General features: G+C 41.1%; 1 protein-coding gene across 6 annotated transcripts in view; it reads left to right on the top strand.

The window, feature by feature from the left end:
- Positions 1 to 21,920, top strand: part of COLEC10 (collectin subfamily member 10) — a 451,965-nt gene that overhangs the window by 244,607 nt on the left and 185,438 nt on the right. For all 6 annotated transcript variants that reach the window (XM_079901499.1, XM_079901501.1, XM_079901496.1 and 3 more), the window contains one exon: positions 14,991 to 15,111. The gene's annotated coding sequence lies outside the window, so the exon portion shown is untranslated. The remainder of the gene's footprint in view (positions 1 to 14,990; positions 15,112 to 21,920) is intronic.

The following is a 21,920-nucleotide window of genomic DNA, read 5'->3' as shown; positions in this document are numbered from 1 at the left end:
TATATTTTTTTCAGAGAGGTACAAAACTCATATAATACATATTCCAGTACGTACAGAGATAAAAGTGACTCGACACAAAAGCCTGTGTCACATGCAGTTGCCCTGGCACTTTAAAGAAAGAGTGATAATCTTTTCCTAAAGGAGTGTGTAAGTAGGAAATATGAAATCTTACTTTGGATGTCATATTGGACTCTGCTCTGAGAGAGCCAAGTACAGGCATACCTTGGAGATACTGTGGGGTCCATTCCAGACCACCACAATAAAGCGAATATCGCAATAAAAGCAAGTCACACGAATTTTTTGGTTTCCCAGTACATATAAAAGTTATGTTTAACTGTAGTTTATTAAGTGTGCAATTGCATTATGTCTAAGAGAACAATGTATATACATTAATTAAAGAACACTTTATTGCTAAAATATGCTACCCATCATCTGTGCCTTTGGAGGGTTGTAGTAGTAAAGTCAAAGATCACTGATCACAGATCATTATAACATATACAACAATAATAATAAAGTTTGAAATATTTCGAGAATTACTGAAATGTGACACAGAGACACAAAGTGAGCAAATACTGTTGGGAAAAAATGACATCTAGAGACTTGCTCAATGCAGGGTTTCCACAAACCCTCAATTTGTAAAAAAAATGCAATATCTGTGAAGCTCAGTAAAGGGAAGCGCAGTAAAATGAGGTCTGCCTGTAACTGGAAAACTGGAGTCATTTCAAGGAGTCACGGGCTCCTCATGTATTGCTGGGGGACAGCCTTCCTGCTGAGAATGTTTTTAATTCTTACTGAATAAATTACACACTATACAGTCTAATACAGTGAATAAAATCTTTGGCTTTCAAGTTAGAAAACCTAGATTTGAATTCCAGCTCCTATTCTCACTAGCTCTGGGGCCTTTTGCAAATTAATTTCATTAAGCCTTGGTTACCTCAGTTAAAAATTGGGATAAAGGGGGCTTCCCTGGTGGCGAAGTGGTTGAGAGTCCGCCTGCCGATGCAGGGGACACGGGTTTGTGCCCCGGTCCAGGAAGATCCCACATGCCGCAGAGCAGCTGGGCCCGTGAGCCATGGCCGCTGAGCCTGCGCGTCCGGAGCCTGTGCTCCGCAACGGGAGAGGTCGCAACAGTGAGAGGCCCGCGTACCGCAAAAAAAAAAAAAAAAAAAAAGGGATAAAGTCAGCACCTATTCATACAGTTATTATAAAAATTAAATGAAACAGTGCATTAAAACCACAAAGCACGACACCAGCATCCAGTAAGCACTTGGCACTTCTTCGCCATTCAAGTTGCTGTTTTAATATTGAACTTGCACTGGGGAATGGCCAGTTTTCACATTTAACCCTAGTTTCTCCATTCAGATGACACCCAATAAATAACTCTTGCTAACTTCTTCCTACTCCACTAGTTGCTAATATCTAACAACCCATTAGGGATTTTCGTGTGGAAGTTACACCAGCACATCATAGCTACTGTATCCGAAGTGAAGCTTATCATCTTCCACCTAAAAAGAGTTCTTCCTCCTGATTTACTGACTGTGTTAAAGTGGAAAAATTCCCTTGTTCTCAAAGACAGCTAGAGTCATGAATTTGAGTTCTGAGCAATGAACAGATCATTGTGCTTCTCCAGATAGATCCAGATCTATCTGGAGAGGCACAAAGTTTTTATATATATATATATATATATATACACACACACATATATATACATATATATATATATACACACATATATACATATATATATATAAAATCTGATCATCACTATTAGTCATCATATACAGTCATTTCTCAGTATGCATGGGGGATTGGCTTCAGTACCCTAACAGATACCAAAATTCACGGATAGTCAAGTCCCTTATATAAAATGGTGTAGTATTTGTGTATAACCTACACACATCCTCCCATATACTTTAAATCATCTCTAGATTACTTATAATACCTGATACAATGTAAATGTTATGTAAATAGTTGCCAGCGTGCGACAAATACAAGTTTTGGTTTTCGGAACTTTCTGGAATTTATATACATATATATATTTTTTGCTCTGCTGTCCATTGAATCTGTGGTTGCAGAACCCACAGATACAGAGTGCTGACTGTGTATATCATAACTGTAATCCCTAAAAAGGGAAGAAAAAAAATCAATTGAAAGTTTTTCAAAAGGACAATCCAATTTAGAAAAACAAATTGATCAATATATAAATTTAAAGCCCTGAGTAAATTTCTTGCAGGTGTCTCAGAGTTATAAAAAAAAAAAACAACTCTTTATATTTATATATTACTTTAAAGATTACCATGATCTTTCACTTATATTAACTCTTCCAGGATAGGAAAGTCTGATTAGTATTCTTGCGTTGTGTATCATAACCCACAGACAATACTTCATTTGTTTATTTATTTATTTTAAAATATAGAACTGATCTTTTAGTTCAGCTGTGAAAAAAATACTTTGTAAATTTAACAATATGTGGTTCTTTAAATAAATTGTGTGTAGCATAATTAAATTAGTAGGTATTTTTTTAACATGTTTGTTGGAGTATAATTGCTTTACAACAGTGTGTTAGTTTCTGCTGTATAACAAAGTGAATCAGCTATACGTATACATATATCCCCATATCACTTCCCTCTTGTGTCTCCCTCCCTCCCTTCATATCCCACCCCTCTAAGTGAACACAAAGCACCAAGCTGATCTCCCTGTGCTATGTGGCTGTTTCCCACTAGCTATCTCTTTTACATTTGGTAGTGTATATATGTCCATGCCACTCTCTCACTTCGTTCCAGCTTACCCTTCTCCCTCCCCATGTCCTTAAGTCCATTCTCTACCTCTGGGCTTTCTATCCTGTTCCACTGATCTATATTTCTGTTTTTGTGCCAGTACCATACTGTCTTGATTACTGTAGCTTTGTAGTAGAGTCTGAAGTCAGGGAGCCTGATTCCTCCAGCTCCTTTTTTCGTTCTCAAAATTGGTTTGGCTATTCAGGGTCTTTTGTGTTTCCATACAAATTGTGAAATTTTTTCTTCTAATTCTGTGAAAAATGCCATTGGTAGTTTGATAGCGATTGCATTGAATTTGTAGATTGTTTTGGATAGTATAGTTATTTTTACAGTGTTGATTCTTCCAGTCCAAGAACATGGTGTATCTCTCCATCTGTTTGTATCATCTTTAATTTCTTTCATCAGTGTCTTATAGTTTTCTGCATACAGGTCTTTTATCTCCTTAGGTAGGTTTATTCCTAGGTATTTTATTCTTTTTGTTGCAGTGGTAAATGGGAGTGTTTCCTTAATTTCTCTTTCAGATTTTTCATTATTAGTATATAGGAATGCAAGAGATTTCTGTTCATTAATTTTGTATCCTGCTACTTTGCCAAATTCATTGATTAGCTTTAGTAGTTTTCTATTAGCATCTTCAGGATTGTCTATGTATAGTATCACATCATCTGCAAACAGTGACAGTTTTACTTCTTTTCCAATTTGGATTCCTGTTATTTCTTTTTCTTCTCTGATTGCTGTGGCTAAAACTTCCAAAACTATGTTGAATAATAGTGGTGAGTGTGGGCAACCTTGTCTTGTTCCTGAACTTAATGGAAATGGTTTCAGTTCTTCACCATTGAGAACGATGTTGTCTGTGGGTTTGTCATATATGGCCTTTATTATGTTGAGGTAAGTTCCCTCTATGCCCACATTCTGGAAGGTTTTTATCATAAATGGGTGTTAAAGTTTGTGAAAAGCTTTCTCTGTATCTATTGAGATGATCATATAGTTTTTCTCATTCAATTTGTTAATATGGTGTATCACATTGTTTGATTTGCATATATTGAGGAATCCTTGCATTCCTGCAAGAAACCCCACTTGATCATGGTGTATGATCCTTTTAATGTGCTGTTGGATTCTGTCTGCTAGTATTTTGTTGAGGATTTTTGCATCTATGTTCCTCAGTGATATTGGCCTGTAGTTTTCTTTCTTTGTGACACCTTTCTCTGGTTTTGGTATCAGGGTGATGGTGGCCTCGTAGAATGAGTTTGGGAGTGGTCCACCCTCTGCTATATTTTGGAAGAGTTTGAGAAGGTAAGGTGTTAGCTCTTCTCTAAATGTTTGGTAGAATTCACCTGTAAAGCCATCTGGTCCTGGACTTTTGTTTGTTGGAAGATTTTTAATCACAGTCTCAATTTCAGTGCTTGTTATTGGTCTGTTTATTTTTTCTATTTCTTCCTGGTTCAGTCTTGGAAGGTTGTACTTTTCTGAGAATTTGTCCATTTCTTCCAGGTTTTCCATTTTATTGGCATATAGTTGCTTGTAGAAATCTCTCACGATCCTTTGTATTTCTGCAGTGTTAGTTGTTACTACTTTTTCATTTCTAATTCTATTGATTTGAGTCTTCTCCCTTTTTTTCTTGATGAGTCTGGCTAATGGTTTACCAATTTTGTTTATCTTCTCAAAGAACCAGCTTTTAGTTTTATTGATCTTTGCTGTTGTTTGCTTCAACACCCCACTTTCACCAATGGACAGATCATCCAAAATGAAAACAAGTAAGGAAACACAAGCTTTAAAAGTCATATTAGACCAGGTAGACTTAATTGATATTTACAGGACATTCCATCCAAAAGCAACAGAATACACTTTCTTCTCAAGTGATCATGGAACATTCTCCAGGATAGATCATAACTTGGGTCACAAATCAAGCCTTGGTAATTTTAAGAAAATTGAAATCATATCAAGTATCTTTTCTGACCACAATGCTATGAGACTAGATATCAATTACAGGAAAAAAACTGTAAAAAATACAAACACATGGAGGCTAAATAAAACACTGCTAAATAACCAAGAGATCACTGAAGAAATCAAAAAAATACCGAGAAACAAACCAAGAGATCACTGAAGAAATGAAAAAATACCTAGAAACAAATGACAATGAAAACACGATGACCCAATACCTGTGGGATGCGGCAAAAGCGGTTCTAAGAGGGAAGTTTATACCAATACAATCCTACCTCAAGAAACGTAAAACATCTCAAATAAACAACCTAACCTTACACCTAAAGCAATTAGAGAAAGAACAGAAAACCCCAAAGTTAGCAGAAGGAAAGAAATCATAAACATCAGATCAGAAATAAATGAAAAAGAAATGAAGAAAACATAAATGGTTTTATATCATGTATCTCATCGAGTGCTATTTTTCCAAGGCTCATCGTATTGCTGTATGAAAATCTGATCTGTCACTTATATTGCCATACTAAATTTCCCGGGGTTCATGAATCATAGTTTGCCTATTCATGCTCTAGTTGATGGGCACTCAGGTTGCCTCCGATTACCTGCAAACTCTCTTACTTACTCCTATGGAGATTGTGTGAGAATTTCTTTCGATTATTCACTCAGGATCTTGGGTTATATGATATATTCATATGCAGCCAGTAATGCCAGATGGCTCCTCAGAATGGCATCACCAGTCTACACTCCTATCAACAGAGCATGAGAGCTCATATTCCCCCACAATCCCTACCACTGTTTCTGTGAAAGATTTTCTATATGCTGATTGTTTGCTCTTTAATTTCTCCTGCATAATGATTGGTCACATATTTTTTCAAAGTCTTCATTCTTTAGTATATCATACATATTCCTTTTAAAAAATATCATACCAATCTCATATTATTGCTAAGTAGGATTCTTAATATATTATTTGCATTTGAGAGATCGATGAGATTCTTTCAAGCATTACAATTTTGTGATTTAAAAAAACGATTTTAAAAAGATTATATCAGGAGTCTTTACTTTTTGTAGAGAGGGATTTACTTTTAAATTTCCCACATGCTGCCTGTCTAAATACAACAGAGAAAGATCTAAAAATTCTAAAAAAATAACTAGGACAGGGATGAGCGGGAAGTCAAGGTAGGCACAGCTATCATTTCAGAAATATATTTACACATTCGTTTAATAAACATCTACTAAACGTATTATGTGCTGGACACGATAATGAATGTTGATACAGAGATGAGTAAGACAGTCACCTCCCTTAAAAACACAGGTCCAGTGGAGGAGAGAGGCATGTAAAAACAAATGAATTGCAAATATAACTACAGAAACATTAGCAAAGCACAGAGGACAGAAGTTTCTTCCATTTTATGACTCATTTTCCGGCATTAAATTAATGTGTTTATTATAATGATGACACATTTTCAGAGTCATATTAGCGGAGAAAGAGAGAAAAAAATAGAGATGAATCCATTGATTGTTGGATTCAGTCAACAATATTTACTGAATGACTCTTTTTGTCGTTGTGCCAGGTGTCAGGGATACAAAAGTGAGCAAATGTTAAATGATAACCTTCACAGGACAAAATATTATTGTCTGATTTTAAAATTCCCAGGAGCAGAATTTCACTATGATTCTTATATCACAGTGGTCCAGAATGTTTAACACATTCCTTAATCATCTGTGTTGAATATCAGAGATCATATGTGCGTATGTATGGAGTAAGCACTTTACTTTTGTAGTTGTGTCTATCTAATGCTAATTCCATCTTGTTTTATTAAGACTGAACAAAGATGCACTAAGAAGAATAAATGTTTCCATAGGTAGGTGGTTCTGCTTGCATGCATAGTGACCTGGACCTCTTCAGGATGTCCTTAGGCAGAGATGTAATGAATAAGGTCACTCGTCTTCAGTAATCTTCTACCACTATAAAAGGCTGAGGGGGCTTCCTTGGTGGCGCAGTGGTTGAGAGTCCGCCTGCCGATGCAGGGGACACGGGTTCGTGCCCCGGTACGGGAAGATCCCACAGGCCACGGAGCGGCTGGGCCCGTGAGCCATGGCCGCTGAGCCTGCGCGTCCGGAGCTTGTGCTCCGCAACGGGAGAGGCCACAACAGTGAGAGGCCCGCGTACCGAAAACAAAAAAAAAAGGCTGAGGGACTTCTTCCACGTGAGGGAGCTGGGTGCATGCAGATTTAATGGTATGTGACAGCAGAGCAGAGGTTGGTTATGAAAAGCCTATGAAGAATTGTAAAAACTAAAGGTGATGTCAATTTTTAAATTAGATACAGTCATTTTATTTCTGAGGCAATAATAGGGTCTTTGAAGCCCAGAGTTTCTAGGGAAGAGCAATTTGGGAGCATTTTTACTTTAAATCCCCATGAAGAAATATATTGGACACTGAGGTTGCCTCCTGTCCTCCATTCTATTCTTCCTTCATTATGCAGCAGCCCAAGGTTTAGGTGGGACTGACTCCATCCCTAAATCAACTGGAATAATCCCATCCTCTTTACCATATTGATTGGTTCATTGGCAGACAGAGAGGCCTGCATGGATGAGCTGAACTTTGAAGACAGAGTAGAATTTTGATAAGTGGAGAGCAAAGCACAGGCAATAGTGAAGAAACAGGAATATGCAAGGTTTGTTCAGGAACTGAGAGCAAACCTTTTTAACTAGAACAACATGTTATACTGTCTTTATCTCCCAGGTACACCGAGGTGATTAAACTCTGTTCTAGGTTATTAAACTCTGTTCTTTCATTCAGTGAGCTATTACTGAATGGTGCATAGTACTGTATCAGACAGGCTTCAAAGGAAGTTGCCTTAAGATTGAGAATCTCCACTGTCAAGTTAAACACATTGATTTTAGAACTAAAAAGGCTTAGGACATAAGCTAGCACAGTCCATTCATTTTCAAGTGTAGAAACTAAGGCGCAGATAGCTTAAGTGAATGGAAGCAGCAAAACATGCAGGGAAAAGTACAAATTGAAATAGTCATTTAAATTCTCTTACTTTAATTTCCAGCACTGGAAAAGCTGCAGGAATGGCTCAAGAAGCTGAGTCAGGGAGAGAGCATATGCAAAGCACCAGACACAAAATAAATACTAAATAAATGTTCTCTTTCATTTTCTTTATTCCCTTTGTTGATAGGAGTAGAGTAATTCTAAGGCAGAATTAGGAATAACTCTCCCTGGACTCCCAAGAGAGCTTCCTCCTGCACTATACAGCAGTCCATTGTTAGAAATCCCATGGCAAGGAACCACAGAGGGCTCTACCTTTCACCAAAAAGGTGCAGCTATCTTCACAAACTGTTATCTTGTGCATGCATCAAGCTCATTCTCTTTTCTAGACCTGTGAACAAATTGATTCCTAATTCCCACCCCTGCAAGAATGTTCCTCCTCCTTTCCATCTATCCAGATCCTCTCTTTCACTCATTTGTTCATTTAGACAATTAGTCTGAATGGAGTCAGTGAGTCATCAAACATTTATTGAGCACTTATTATGTGGCAGCCACTGGGAGATTTGAGATCACAGCACCAAAGAGAATAGCCCTGCCTTCCAGGAGTCTAGCTGGGGCACAGTCTAGTTGGAGCACAGATAAGCTCACTCCAGGAAAGTTAAGGGATAATGTTGCAGAGATATGGGCGTGATGTCTTGGGAGCATTCTTCTCTGCCTCCTATTATTTATAGAGGTGGCCACACACAATTGAGCCCTATCACTGTATATACTGTGCTTCCTATCATTGTAGTGATGCCAGGATGTGGGGTAGGTGTAAGATATATTCAGCCAGTGAGGACCAAGGCAATCCAACCAAGCAGAATATGTCAAGGAGATACCTCAGGGTTATCTAGAAAAGCAATGGGTCATTCCCAGGGGTAGAGGATGAAAACTTCCTTCACTAACAAACTTTACAAAGGGCTTCCTGCAGTGTTTCTAAGTCTTGGTTGCACGTCAGAATTATCTGGGGAGCATTTGAAAAATATAGATGCTTGGACCCTATCCTAGACTTATGGAAGCAGGAATTGGGGGATGAAACATAGGCATATGGATTTCTGAGTGACATATGGTTGGTTCTGATGATTAGTTAGCAGGGGGTTGGGAAGCACTGGTCTTTTTTTTCTTTTTTTTTTTTTTTTTTTTTTTTTTGCAGTACGCGGGCCTCTCACTGTTGTGGCCTCTCCCGTTGCGGAGCACAGGCTCTGGACACGCAGGCTCAGCGGCCATGGCTCACGGGCCCAGCCGCTCCACGGCATGTGGTATTTTCCCGGACCGGGGCACGAACCCATGTCCCCTGCATCGGCAGGTGGACTCTCAACCACTGCGCCACCAGGGAAGCCCAGCACTGGTCTATTTTGTGCCAGATATTTGCAGAACACTGAGAATACAGACATGAATAAAACACAACCAGTTCTATTCCTGCCTTAGAAGATAAGTGTCAGTCCTAGAAAAGCTGATTGTAAGGTGGGAGCGGCAGGCAAAGATACACAATCAACCAGATAAGATCTTAGATAGAAATAGGCACAAAGTGACATAAGAACACAGAGATGGGAAAGTCCAACTCAGTCTTGGGAAGTGGGGGAGGCTTCCTAGAGGATGTCACATTTGTTTTTTTGTGTTTTTTTACTTTTTATTTTATATTGGAGCATAGTTGATTAACAATGTTCTGTTAGTTTCAGGTGTACAACAAAGTGATTCAGTTATAGGTATACATTTATCTATTCTTTTTCAAATTATAGAACAGAAACAGACACACAGACTTAGTTATGGTTACCGGGGGGAAGGTTTGGGGTGGGGGGGAGGGATAGTTAGGGAGCTTGGGACTGACATGTACACACTGCTATATTTAAAATGGATAACCAGCAAGGACCTGCTGTATAGCACAGGGACCTCTGCTCAGTATTCTGTAATAACCCAGTTGGGAAAAGAATTTGAAAAAGGATGGCAGAGCACTCTATGACATAAATCACAGCAAGATCCTTTTTGACCCACCTCCTAGAGAAATGGAAATAAAAACAAACATAAGCAAATGGGACCTTAAAAGCTTTTGTACAGCAAAAGGAAACCATAAACAAGACGAAAAGACAACTCTCAGAATGGGAGAAAATATTTGCAAACGAAGCAACTGACAAAGGATTAATCTCCAAAATATACAAGCTGCTCATGCAGCTCAATATCAAAACAACAAACAACCCAATCAAAAAATGGGCAGAAGACCTAAATAGACACTTCTCCAAAGAAGATAAACAGATTGCCAACAAACACATGGAAGGATGCTCAACATCACTAATCATTAGAGAAATGCAAATCAAAACTACAATGAGGTATCACCTCACGCCAGTCAGAATGGCCATCATCAAAAAATCTACAAACAATAAATGCTGGAGAGGGTGTGGAGAAAAGGGAACCCTCTGGCACTGTTGGTGGGAATGTAAATTGATACAGCCACTATGGAGAACAGTATGGAGGTTCCTTAAAAAACTAAAAATAGAACTACCATATGACCCAGCAATCCCACTACTGGGCATATACCCTGAGAAAACCATAATTCAAGAAGAGTCATGTACCACAATATTCATTGCAGCACTATTTACAATAGCCAGGACATGGAAGCAACCTAAGTGTCCATCAACAGATGGATAAAGAAGATGTGGCACATATATACAATGGAATATTACTCAGCCATAAAAAGAAACAAAACTGAGTTATTTGTAGTGAAGTGGATGGACCTAGAGTCTGTCATACAGAGTGAAGTAAGTCAGAAAGAGAAAAACAAATACCGTATGCTAACACATATATGTGGAATCTAAAAAAGAAAAAAAAGTTTCCGAAGAACCTAGGGTAGGACAGGAATAAAGGCGCAGAAGCAGAGAATGGACTTGAGGACATGGGGAGGGGGAAGGGTAAGATGAAGTGAGAGAGTGGCATGGACATATATACACTACCAAATGTAAAATAGATAGCTAGTGGGAAGCAGCCACATAGCACAGGGAGATCAGCTTGGTGCTTTGTGACCACCTAGAGGGGTGGAATAGGGAGGGTGGGAGGGAGACACAAGAGGGAGGAGATATGGGGATATATGTATAGCTGATTCACTTTGTTATAAAGCAGAAACTAACACACCACTGTAAAGCAATTATACTCCAATAAAGATGTTAAAAAAAAAGAAAATGGATGTCACATTTGAAGTGAAATATTGAAGTGAAACAATTTGAAGTGGAACATCTGTAAGATGTGATGGAAAAACTGGAACGAACTTCTTTGGCCAACCCAATATAAAGGATGTGTAGGGTCTCCCAAGCGAGGGAGGTTTGGAAGGACTTCCCAAGCAGAGAATTAGGCCTCCAGCACCCACAGGGCTTAGCAGGCAGGTCAGATGATTCCTAGGAGAATCCTGAGTGCAAAGGATTAGGGCACTTAAACGTGGAACAGGGTGTGTCTGAGGTGGAGGCTGTGATGCTGATCGATTGCATCATTGATTTATAGCTGTTTCCTATGCCATTTTAATTTCTTCCAACCAGACGTTTACTGGGTGTCTTTGTACGTACGAGACAGTCATAAACAGAATTTGTAATGGAAATATACTAGAGAGGCAGCATATTCCCTCAAACTTGAAGCCAAAGAAAAGCTTCCTGAGAAAGAAGATGAGAAAGTCTCAAGAATTAAATTCAGTTGTTATAAAAAGAGAGAAGGGGACTTCCCTGGTGGCACAGTGGTTAAGAATCTGCCTGCCGATGCAGGGGACACGGGTTCGAGCCCTGGTCCGCGAAGATCCCACATGCCGCGGAGCAGCTAAGCTAGCGAGCCACAACAACTGAGCCCGCGTGCCTAGAGCCCGTGCTCCACAACAAGAGATGCCACTGCAATGGGAAGCCTGCGCACCGCAACGAAGAGTAGCCCCTGCTCACTGCAACTAGAGAAATCCCGCGTGCAGCAATGAAGACCCAACGCAGCAAAAAATAAATTAATTAATTAATTAAAAAAAAAGAGAGAGAGAGAAGGGCAGAGAGAGGCAGAGACATTCTGCAAGTGTAGGATGAGGAGATGAGCACCAGCTCTGCACATTCAAGGACTCACTGCAACTAGAGAAATCCCGCGTGCAGCAATGAAGACCCAACGCAGCAAAAAATAAATAAATAAATAAATAAATTTAAAAAAAAAAAAGAGAGAGAAGGGCAGAGAGAGGCAGACATTCTGCAAGTGTAGGATGAGGAGATGAGCACCAGCTCTGCACATTCAAGGACCGTCAAGTTCAGTGTGATGGTAGCAAAGCACTCGGGGAGAGATGGTGGCCGTGGAAAAGGCTGGGGAGGAAGGTGTGTGCCAAGCTGTTAACAGAATTCTTATGATCTACTGGAGTTTAGACTTCATCTAGTTGGCAATGGGGAACCCTGGTTATTGTATGTAGGGCTGTGACAGGGTCTGATTTACTTTTCTGAAAGGTCATCCTAAGCATATGCATGTTTTCTTTCTCCAACAGAACAGTAAGGATGCCTAACAGGTGTAGCTTGACTTTTCTTTGTTTTTGCTTTTGGGGATTTTTGTTTGTTTGTTTCACCAACAGTGCTTAGCAGAGTCAGGGACACATAAAGAGGTCAAGAGTTAATGGGTTCATTAATTGGTTGAGAGGCACAAACTCATACTTGAGTTAATATTGTAACATGGACGCTATATCCTATGTGGTGTCTGATATTTAAAGGTCTCGGCAATTTTAAGCCGTGCTTCCTAATTTTAACATGCACACAAATCACCTGGGGATCTTGTTAAAATAGAGATTCTGATTCATCATGTCTTGGGTGGGGTCTAAGACTCTGAATTTCTAATACGCTTCCATATGCTGCTGTTGTTGATGGTTTGGATCTCCACATTTTGAGTGGCTGGGATCTTAATATTCAGTTGCCTTATGTGTAGACAGTCTAATGGTGGAACCGTCTATGAACAGTAGAAGTTTCTACAGGGACTGTGGAAATAGAGAGGCTTCACCCTAAGAGAGTAAGACTCCTTGGCTAAGACCCCACACGTCTCCTTTGGGACTGGTTTGGAAAGCAGTGGCATGTCTATAAGGCCCCTTGGGTAGACATTGATGTTACTTGCCTTTAAGGGAATTTCTGATGCTGTTGCCAGTTTCTTCCTCGCACCTCCAAGTGTTGAGTTCCACGAGAATATCCGTTAGTAACAGTGGAGTTGATAATAGAACACCAGAGAAAGTCAGAGGGCTCTAAAAACAGCATGCTGTCGGCGTGTAATTTGTTTAGATCTATGTAGAAGTGAGCCTTTTTCTTGGGAATTTTCAAGTTTGAAATTTGATTATGGGCCAGTTCATAATTTCTTGATGTTTTCCTCTTTTTTTCTGTTCACTTTCACATACTCATTGTCATATTATGACAATCTGGATGTCCCTCGGGCCTCACCATCTCGTAGGCATAAAAGACAGCCACATAGGTCAGGCTGAAGTTTGCTGCCTGTATGTCGCTCATTACTATGAACAGGTGCTTGGCCTTCATTTTAAGGCCCCCTGACCTTTCTACTGGCTCTCAGAGAAGGCCCAGGCCTCCTCCCCACTCATCCCCAGTGTTTATGTGGGTCGTTGCCTGCACTTCCATCACTCTGCAATGGACCCCAATGGCTGCTCCATCTCAGAGAGCTGCCCAGGCTGCTGCCAGTCTCCTTCAGGTCCACTTCATGCTGGATGTGGCCATTGCGCCCTTGGACTGAAGCCTCCACTCCCCTTGTGAGCCTCAGCTGGGAGGTATCCAGGGTAGCAGCGAAGACAGTGTCTCTGGAGACAGAACCCCACATCTCAGATGTGTAATTTGGGCAAGTTATTTGACCACACTAAACCTCAGATTTCTTACCTGTAAAATGAGAATAACTAGAGTTCTGTAATCTCAAGATTGTTGAGAAAATAAGGTAATCCACTTAAGCTCCTAACACTTCATTCTTGGCACATAGAAAATTCTCAATACATGTTAGCCATTCTTCTCGCTGCTTCTCTCTTTATCATTATAATCCCTGCCTGGACAAGCTTCATTTTTATTTCACCACAGCACAGTTGAGTTGATAAGGTTTCTGTGACATGGCTGATGTCTCAGGGATAACAGAAGGGAATTAAGATTAGGGGAAGTACAACTGCTATTTAATACAAAGACTCAGACATAATACATCTTCTTCTGGGCGTATTATGCATACTTCTTCTGGGGTCCCTTCCAGGGCTTCCTTGCATCCCTACTGGTGACAGAAGACATCCTCCCTGCACATCAAAAGAGTGTCATTGATCTTATCTAGACTCCTTTGAGTCCAGACTCAGAGATAAATTTTGCCATTCTGCGGTTCATTTTCTTTTCCACTCCCTTGAAAGGGAGCCTTTATCCTACTCAGTGTGTCACCTTACCTGTGGATGAAGACCAGTGTCTCTTTCCCTTCCCAGTCTTGCTCCAGGATTCACTCCCTTTCCTTTGTGCATAGGATAACTGAACTCTTGACCCAATCATTACTCAGTCTCTCTTTCAGGTTCATGTGGAGATAACCTCTTATAATAATAACAACAACAATTAATTTTTCTCATGTTTTCCTTGCCCTTCTGCCTCTAAAATGCTGTTTTTAAAAGATGTTTCTTATTTCACTCTCTGCTTCAAAGTAGCTGTTGACCCCAGTCCTGGCGCTCAGGAAGCCAACTTCATATTAGCATATAAGGCTCTTTATGTGCACGGGTCCTCTTCTGAAATGCCCTCTGCTCCTTTGTTTTCTCAGAAAATGTCCATTCAGCCTTCATGGCCCAGCTTAAATCTGACTTCCTCTCTGGATTCTTTCTAGAACTTCTGGCACCCCATGTCCCCAGACATCAGCCAGTCTCCCTCCTCCAGGCCCCCATGACAGTCTGTACATTCCTTCACCACGTTACACCATATAATACTTCACTTCCAGTTCTGCCTCCCCCTTTGTAAAGGGAGCTCTGTGAAAGCACAGTCTCTAGTCATATGAGTGGCCAGTGAATTTATCCTTACTTTATTGAGTTATTTTCCATCTACTCTTTTCTCTGATCCTTACTAAAGGTCTGTGAGATAAGTAGGGCAAGTATTACATGATCTCTACTTTATATATGAGAAAAAGAGTTTCCCACAACTAGGTGGCTAGTCCACAGTCATCCCATCCATGTGATGGAAAAGGGAAGTAAACATAGCCTGAGTTCTTTGGACTTTAATTCCATGGCCCCTTTTCACTACTCTTTATTGCTTCCTTTTAACAGAAACTAACCCTGGTAGGAAAAGGATAAGCTCTCAAGGAAGACAAGACCTGGGCCCAGGAAGACTGAGGGGAGATGGCAACACACAGAGAAACCACAGCTGCAGGATTACGAGGACTCGAAGGTAAAGTTGTTGAGTGTGATGAGAACCCTGGGGTGGACTGTTTGTTGACTGACTTTCGGACTCGAGGGAAGATGCTCTTTGACTAAAACAAGGTGGACGGGAGTGGGAGTGGGGAGACATCACAGCCGATTACGCTTAAAATCTGGTCTCAAGCACCACCTTGCAGAGTGTCCATCGTTCCTCTTCAGCCACCCTCAGGACTGCTCCAAGTGAGAAGTAATTTTATAAGAGCCTTGAACTGCTGCTGAGAGTCCTTTTTAGAGCTGAAAGCAAAACAAACAGACGTGAAGTCCTACAGAGCTGAGAATAAGCTCCGGAGAGAGTGAGGGCAGTGGAAATAGTTACTGGGATGAGGAAGGAGATCGCAGTGTACCTTGTCTCAAACCCCATGAGCTTGTCTCCTCAGCCACTTGCAAGTCCTGCGGGCAGTCTGAGCTCGGTGGCAGTCGGGGTGGGGGAGCGGGTGCAGGAGAGATGCCAGGACAGGAGGGCTCAGAGCTATTTCAGACTCAAGGCCAACAGCCACGGAGACTTCGAGTTACATCACCGCTACTGTCTGGACTTTAGGCCCCTTAAGCCAAATGCGGTTTCCAGAAAAAGGATCCGCCGCACATTTGGAAGCCCATCAACCAAATGTTGTCTCATCACTTTCGTGCATGAGATCTTTTCATTTGTGAAGAGCATATTATTTTGCTTAATTATGGGCTTTGAGGAGATGGCATAGAGCAGTGGAAAAAGCATGAGCTCGGAGTCAGAGACCTGGGTCTGAATCATGGCTCTGCCATCCACCAGCTGCGGGGCACTGCCTGGGGGCCCCTCAGTCTCCTCACATGTGGACTGAGAACAGTCTTGGAATAATTACCCATCTTGTAGGGCAGTCATTAGGATTAGGTGGTGAATGTGTGTCCAGAATCTTGTATTGTGCTGCTATTCAGATATTTAATGATCAGTAGCTATGATGAAGCAAGTGTCTGACTTCTAACACAATGACCTTTGGCAAATGAGATTTCATTTTCACTCCAAAGTATGTGTATGGTGGTAGGTTTTCCATATATATATATATATATGACTTTCTTCTGCTTACTTCCTTTTGCTTACTTTCTTCTGTTTATTGAAATTCTTGTTTATTGAAATTCCATTTCCCAGTGGAAATTGCTGTTATTCGGTGTCAAAATACCTCTCCAAACTCACATTTCCTAGGAAGTTTTCTTAAATGGAGTCTTACTGGTGCCCTCCTAATACTTATTTTTTAGCACCTTGATAATTCATTTTTAAATACTTATAGTTTATTTTGTAATCATCTATGCCATGACTAATTATCCTTTTCTTTAAAAAAGGGTGCATCCAGGGCTTCCCTGGTGGCGCAGTGGTTGAGAGTCTGCCTGCCGATGCAGGGTACACGGGTTTGTGCCCCGGTCCGGGAAGATCCCACATGCCGTGGAGCGGCTAGGCCCGTGAGCCATGGCCGCTGAGCCTGCGCGTCCGGAGCCTGTGCTCTGCAATGGGAGAGGCCACGGCAGTGAGAGGCCCGCGTACCGCAAAAAATAAAAAATAAAAAGAACAGGGTGCATCCAGAAAGCAGATAAGATCAGAAGCCTTTACCTCTATCACTCAATCACTTAACTGCCTCAGACTGGGCTCTTTATCTCAAGTATGGGGATAATATTTGACCTATGTATCTTACAAAGGTTTTTTTTTCTTCCTGAAAAAAAATAACAAGTGAACTCATAAATGGGAAAGAATTTTATAAATTATAAAAGATATGAAAATTTAATTTATGATGTGAGTTTTGCTACAGACCCCTTTGTAGCAGATAGGAAACTTCTTTGTGCTGGGGCCACCTGCCTGATGCGGTTGATGTTCCATGCCTGGAAGTCACCTTGAGGTTACTTAGAGCCTCTCTCTGCCACCAGATGTTAGGAGATTGAGCAACTTTTTTGAGTAATTGTCTCCTCTGACTCACATTCCTTGCAGGCCCCTTAGTGACCTGTGAGCCACCCAGGGTGAGCAAGGAATTTCCTCTCTAGAGTTGTTTAAGGACTAGCCCCAAACTTTCAACTTAGTCTTTTTTTACACCTCTTCCAATACTACCTACCTGAGTTGCCCCAGAAGAAATCTGTGCAGTGGCTGGATTCAGGCTTGCTGATATGAGTACATGCTCTGGGAAGGACAGAGAAACTCCGATCCTCTAATGAGATCCTCCTTAAAGAGAGATCCTCATATCTCCTTAAGGACCTAATTGGGATGGAAGAGCACAGTTCATAGCTGGCGTAAGTGCCAATAAATGATCAGGAGATACCTTCTAGGTGTACTTCACCGTCTCCTTTTCCTTACTTTCTCTCTTTCTGGTTTTTCCTGATTTTAAATCCCTTCTCTTTTCTTATTTTCCCTTTACTAAACTCTCTCCCAATCAATAGACTCACCATGGCATTCTCAGGCATACATCGCTAGCTTCATTAGAAGTACAGTCAGCCTCGGTACAGAGGTTCTACATCCACTGATTCAACCAGCTGCGATTTCAGTCCATGGTTGGCTGAATCCACTGTTGGTTGAATCCGTGGATGCAGAACCCGCAGATACGGAGGGCAGAATGAACTACGCCATATTATATAAGGGACTCGAGTATCCTCGGACTTTGATATCTGTGGGGGTCCTGGAATCCATCCCCCGTGGATACTGAGGGACGACTGTACCCAGAGCACAGCAGCTGTACAAATTTAGTCCAGGTCAGAGAGTCTCGTACCTTGCTGTGTATTGCAGTTACCTGGAGACCTAAAAAACACTGATGCCTGGGACCCACCTGAATTAATATCTCTGTGAGGAGGTGGGCCCTGGGCCTAATATTTTTTAAAAGCTTCCAAAATGATTCTAACGTGCATCCAGATTACACGGGTTAAACATACTTGGAAAGCAAAGATACGACAAAGCTATACTAAAACTAAAATAAGATTTATGGCTCAAAGAGCTGCAATCATGTGGTTTGGCTACGCTTGCTTGTTTCCTATCCATCAAATAACAAGTGTTTTTTGAGAACCACAGAAAGAGGGGCTGATTATGCCCAGGCAAAGCTTGTAGGTGAGTTTCAAAGATAAAGTGAATGGCCATGAAACATTCTTAGAGCTAGTATTGGTTGGGAGCACATTCTGAGCTGTGTGCTACACTGGACACTTTTCATGCATTATATCATTCAGTGTTCTTAACAACTCTGTGGGGCATTATTCTTCTTCCCAGTTTACAAATAAAGAAACATGGACACCAAATGATTGCTTAACTAGCTCAAGATCTGACCACTAGTTAGTAGTGGAGCCAAAAAATGTGACTACAGGTAATTTGACTGCAGTCTTGTTTTTAATCAGCCTGTAATACCTCCTCTGTACATTGACAGATAAGATGAAAATACAAAAATTCCCCAAAATTCAGTGTCTCCCAATTTTGGCTGCATATTAGAATCATTGGGGGAGTTTTGTAAAAAAAAAAAAAAAAAAATCCTTTGCTCAGGTAACACCTTGGACCAATTTAATCCACATTCTCAAGAATGGGACCCAATCGTTTCTGAAGTGCCGCAGGTGATGCCCGCGTGCAGACAAGATTGAACACTGCTGGGTTGGAGGAAAGAGACCAATGCAGGCGAGAGCCCTCAGGGAAAGCTTCATAGGTAATGGGTGACCTGAACTCAGCATGAGACAGAATAATGCCCTCCCCTGGCCAAAGATGCCTATATCCTAATCTCTGGGACATCCGAATATGTTACTTTATATGACAAAGCGGAAGTAAGGATGCAGGTGGAATTAAGATTGTTAATCAGATGACTTTAAACTGGAGAATTAGCTTGGATTATCCAGTTGGACCCAGTGTAGTCACATGGGCCCTTAACTTTGGAAGAAGGAGGCAAAAGAAGGAGAACCAGAGAGATGACACCATAAGGACTCAGCCTACAGTTGCTAGCTTTGGAGGTGGAGAAAGGACTCAAGGAAGGCAGATGGCCTTCAGAAGCTGGGAAAGACAGGGAAACAGGTTCTGTACCAGGGCATCCAGAATGAACACAGCCTTGCCAACACCTTCATTTTATCCCAGTGGATTCTGACCTCCAGAATTGAAAGAAAGTTAATTGGTACCACTGTTCATGTAATTTGTTTCAGCAGCAATACAAAGTTAATATAGTACCTTAAAAAGGAAAGGTTTAGAGAAATGAGAGTGAAAAACACCCACTTAACTGCAGATTAGATTTTCTGTGTTAAATAACCTAGGTACTGAGCACCTTACGTCTCTGCCCTATACAGTGCCTCTACAATGTAGGCATCTGTAGCTTGCAGTTGAGTCAGGATTCAAACCTAATCCTTCTGGACTCTGGATCAGTGCCCATTCCAGTTACCATCCTGTGTGCTTTTCCTTAAGACCATTTAGAACTCTGGTTGCTTTTCTGATCTTTCTTGAGCAAAAAGCAAGGAAGAGTGACATCACAGGAGACCTTATGGTACAGAGAAAAGGATTCTCATACAGGTTGCTCAGAGGAACAAATTACTGCTAATTATGGGGATGTTTAATGAAGATTGATCTGATAGTTTTGTGCAAGAAGGATTGAAGTAGATGAAGCTGGGGCCAGGCAGATCAGTCAGGAAATTGCACAACAACTTAGGCTCCTATGGGTTTGAATTCTGAATGGCAGTGGTAATGGTGGTAGTAGAAGTGGAGAGGAGAGGATGAACCCAGGAAACCTGGAGAAGAAAATCAACCCAAGGGAAATTAACCTACCTAAGAAGAGCAGAGAAAAGGTGAAGACAACTTCAGGTTTTTAGTGTGGCAGGCTTAAAGGGTGGTTGATGGTGCCCATGACAACTGAGATGCTAGGAAAGAGAACAAGTTTGGAGAGTGGGATGGGGTAGGGTGGTGGTATATAATAAAGAATTTTACTGGCCTTTGTCCCTGGAAGACTCTAAATCCTTAAACTATCCCAACTGATGAAGAGTGTCTTTTTTATGCTTATATAATTACAAATGGTAGGCTCCTAGATAGTTTTAGTGTAGGGTGTGGTCATAAGATAAACCAACCATGTTGACTAGTGTTGCAACTTTGAGTTATTTTGACTTCTGGGGTGTGGGTGTGGAAGAGGGCTAGAAATTGAGTTCAATCAATCATGCTCATGTAATAACACCCCAATAAAAACTCTGGACAGTGGACCTGCCTTGTTGGTAAACACATTATTCATGTGCCGGGAGGGTGATGCATCTGATTCCAAAGGGGAAAGCCATGGACCCTCCCAGGACCCTCCCAGATCTTGTCACTAGGAGTATCCTTTATAGTAAACTACAGTCGTAAGTACAGGGCTCCCCTGAGTTCTGTGAGTTATTCTGGCAAATTATCAAACCTGAGGGGGTTGTAGGAACCCCTTCTTTGTAGCCAGTCAGAAGTATGGGGGGCCTGGGGACCCCCTGAAACTTGTGGCTGGTGGCTGGACAGGCTTGTGGAGGACTTTTCCCCTTAATCTATGAGGTCTGTGCTAACTGGCTAGTTAGTATCAGAATAGAATTTCTGCTCACCCACTCGGGGTGAAAGCAGAATAGGTGGACACTAACGCGACGTAACTATCTGTGGGCAAAAATCAGAGTTGTGTGAAATCCGTTACCCCCCCACACTAGGGCAAATGCACAGAAAGAAAATGCAGAGAACGTTAAATACCACTTTTAAATGCCCACTTCTTGATTCTTAATTTACTGCTGTCTGACTTCCCCACTGCCTTTGGACCAGTGTGATACAATGAAATATCAAGAGTTTTAAAGATAAAATGGAGTTCAAAATCTATCTCTGTTACTTCCTTGCTATGAAATAGTGGGCACATAATTTATTCTCTTTGGGCCGTAGCCCTTTATCTTTAAAATGGTAATATTAAGGCCTAATGTGTAAAGCTGTTAAGAGAACGAACATAAGAAGATCTTGGCACATGACAGATACTCACTGATTGCTATTTTCTCCTGTCCTTTAAGGTGATTTCCAATTGGAATGGTTCTTTGAGAGAGATTTTGTTTTATCCAGATTCATCAAAAGGAAGTCAAGTGATTGATGTGGCTTCACTGAACACTCAAAGAACTGTCCAACTTTGGGGGGATAGATTAACTCAGCCTCTCAAATGTCAGTGACTGTTAGACTTTTGTCTTAAAGAGGGTCTTCCCTTAATTGAAAACTTCACCATCTCTGCTAAGAACGCGAACAGAGAACATCTCTGCAAGGTCTGCATCTGCTACCTTCATGGTGCCTGCGATTGCTTGGTGCTGCATTTGTCACAAACCATCTGAGCTGCAGGTGCACTGTGTCCATACTCTGCATAGCACCACTGCCATAGGCACTCCAAAGCTTCAGTGGGGCCCAGAATGAAAGCCAGGCCTGTGGAAACCTCTTTGTCTCCTTAAGTGCTTTCTCTTGACTTGCCTCTCTTCCCATTTTGGGGTGAAGTGGTTCCAACTCTGAACCAAATAACCAGCATAGTTTTCTGGAGGAATGCCCCTTTCTTTTTTCCCTCAAGATGACCACACCGAATAGCTGGGAACCATCCTTTTTATGAAGTTTTAAAAAGCACTTGTTTATATGCCATGTAATGTGTTAGAAACTTACATGGGATGTCCGAATAAGCTTCTGAGATTTTAGTCTATGGGTTATGCAGACAGAGAGGCTGAGCCCCAAAGCAATCATGTTGTTTAGGAGAAGAGACAGGATTTTAAAATCAGGTGTGTCTCACTTTAAAGCCCTTTCCTTTACTAAAGGTTTATTAACTCATGAGGACCTGCTCCTGAGAAAGATAGCTACTTATCTCTAAG

Source organism: Stenella coeruleoalba, assembly GCF_951394435.1.
Source record: "Stenella coeruleoalba genome assembly, chromosome: 17".
Taxonomy (NCBI): Eukaryota; Metazoa; Chordata; class Mammalia; order Artiodactyla; family Delphinidae; genus Stenella; species Stenella coeruleoalba.
Note: the sequence above shows the minus strand (reverse complement) of the source record. Positions and strands in the feature narration are given on the sequence as shown.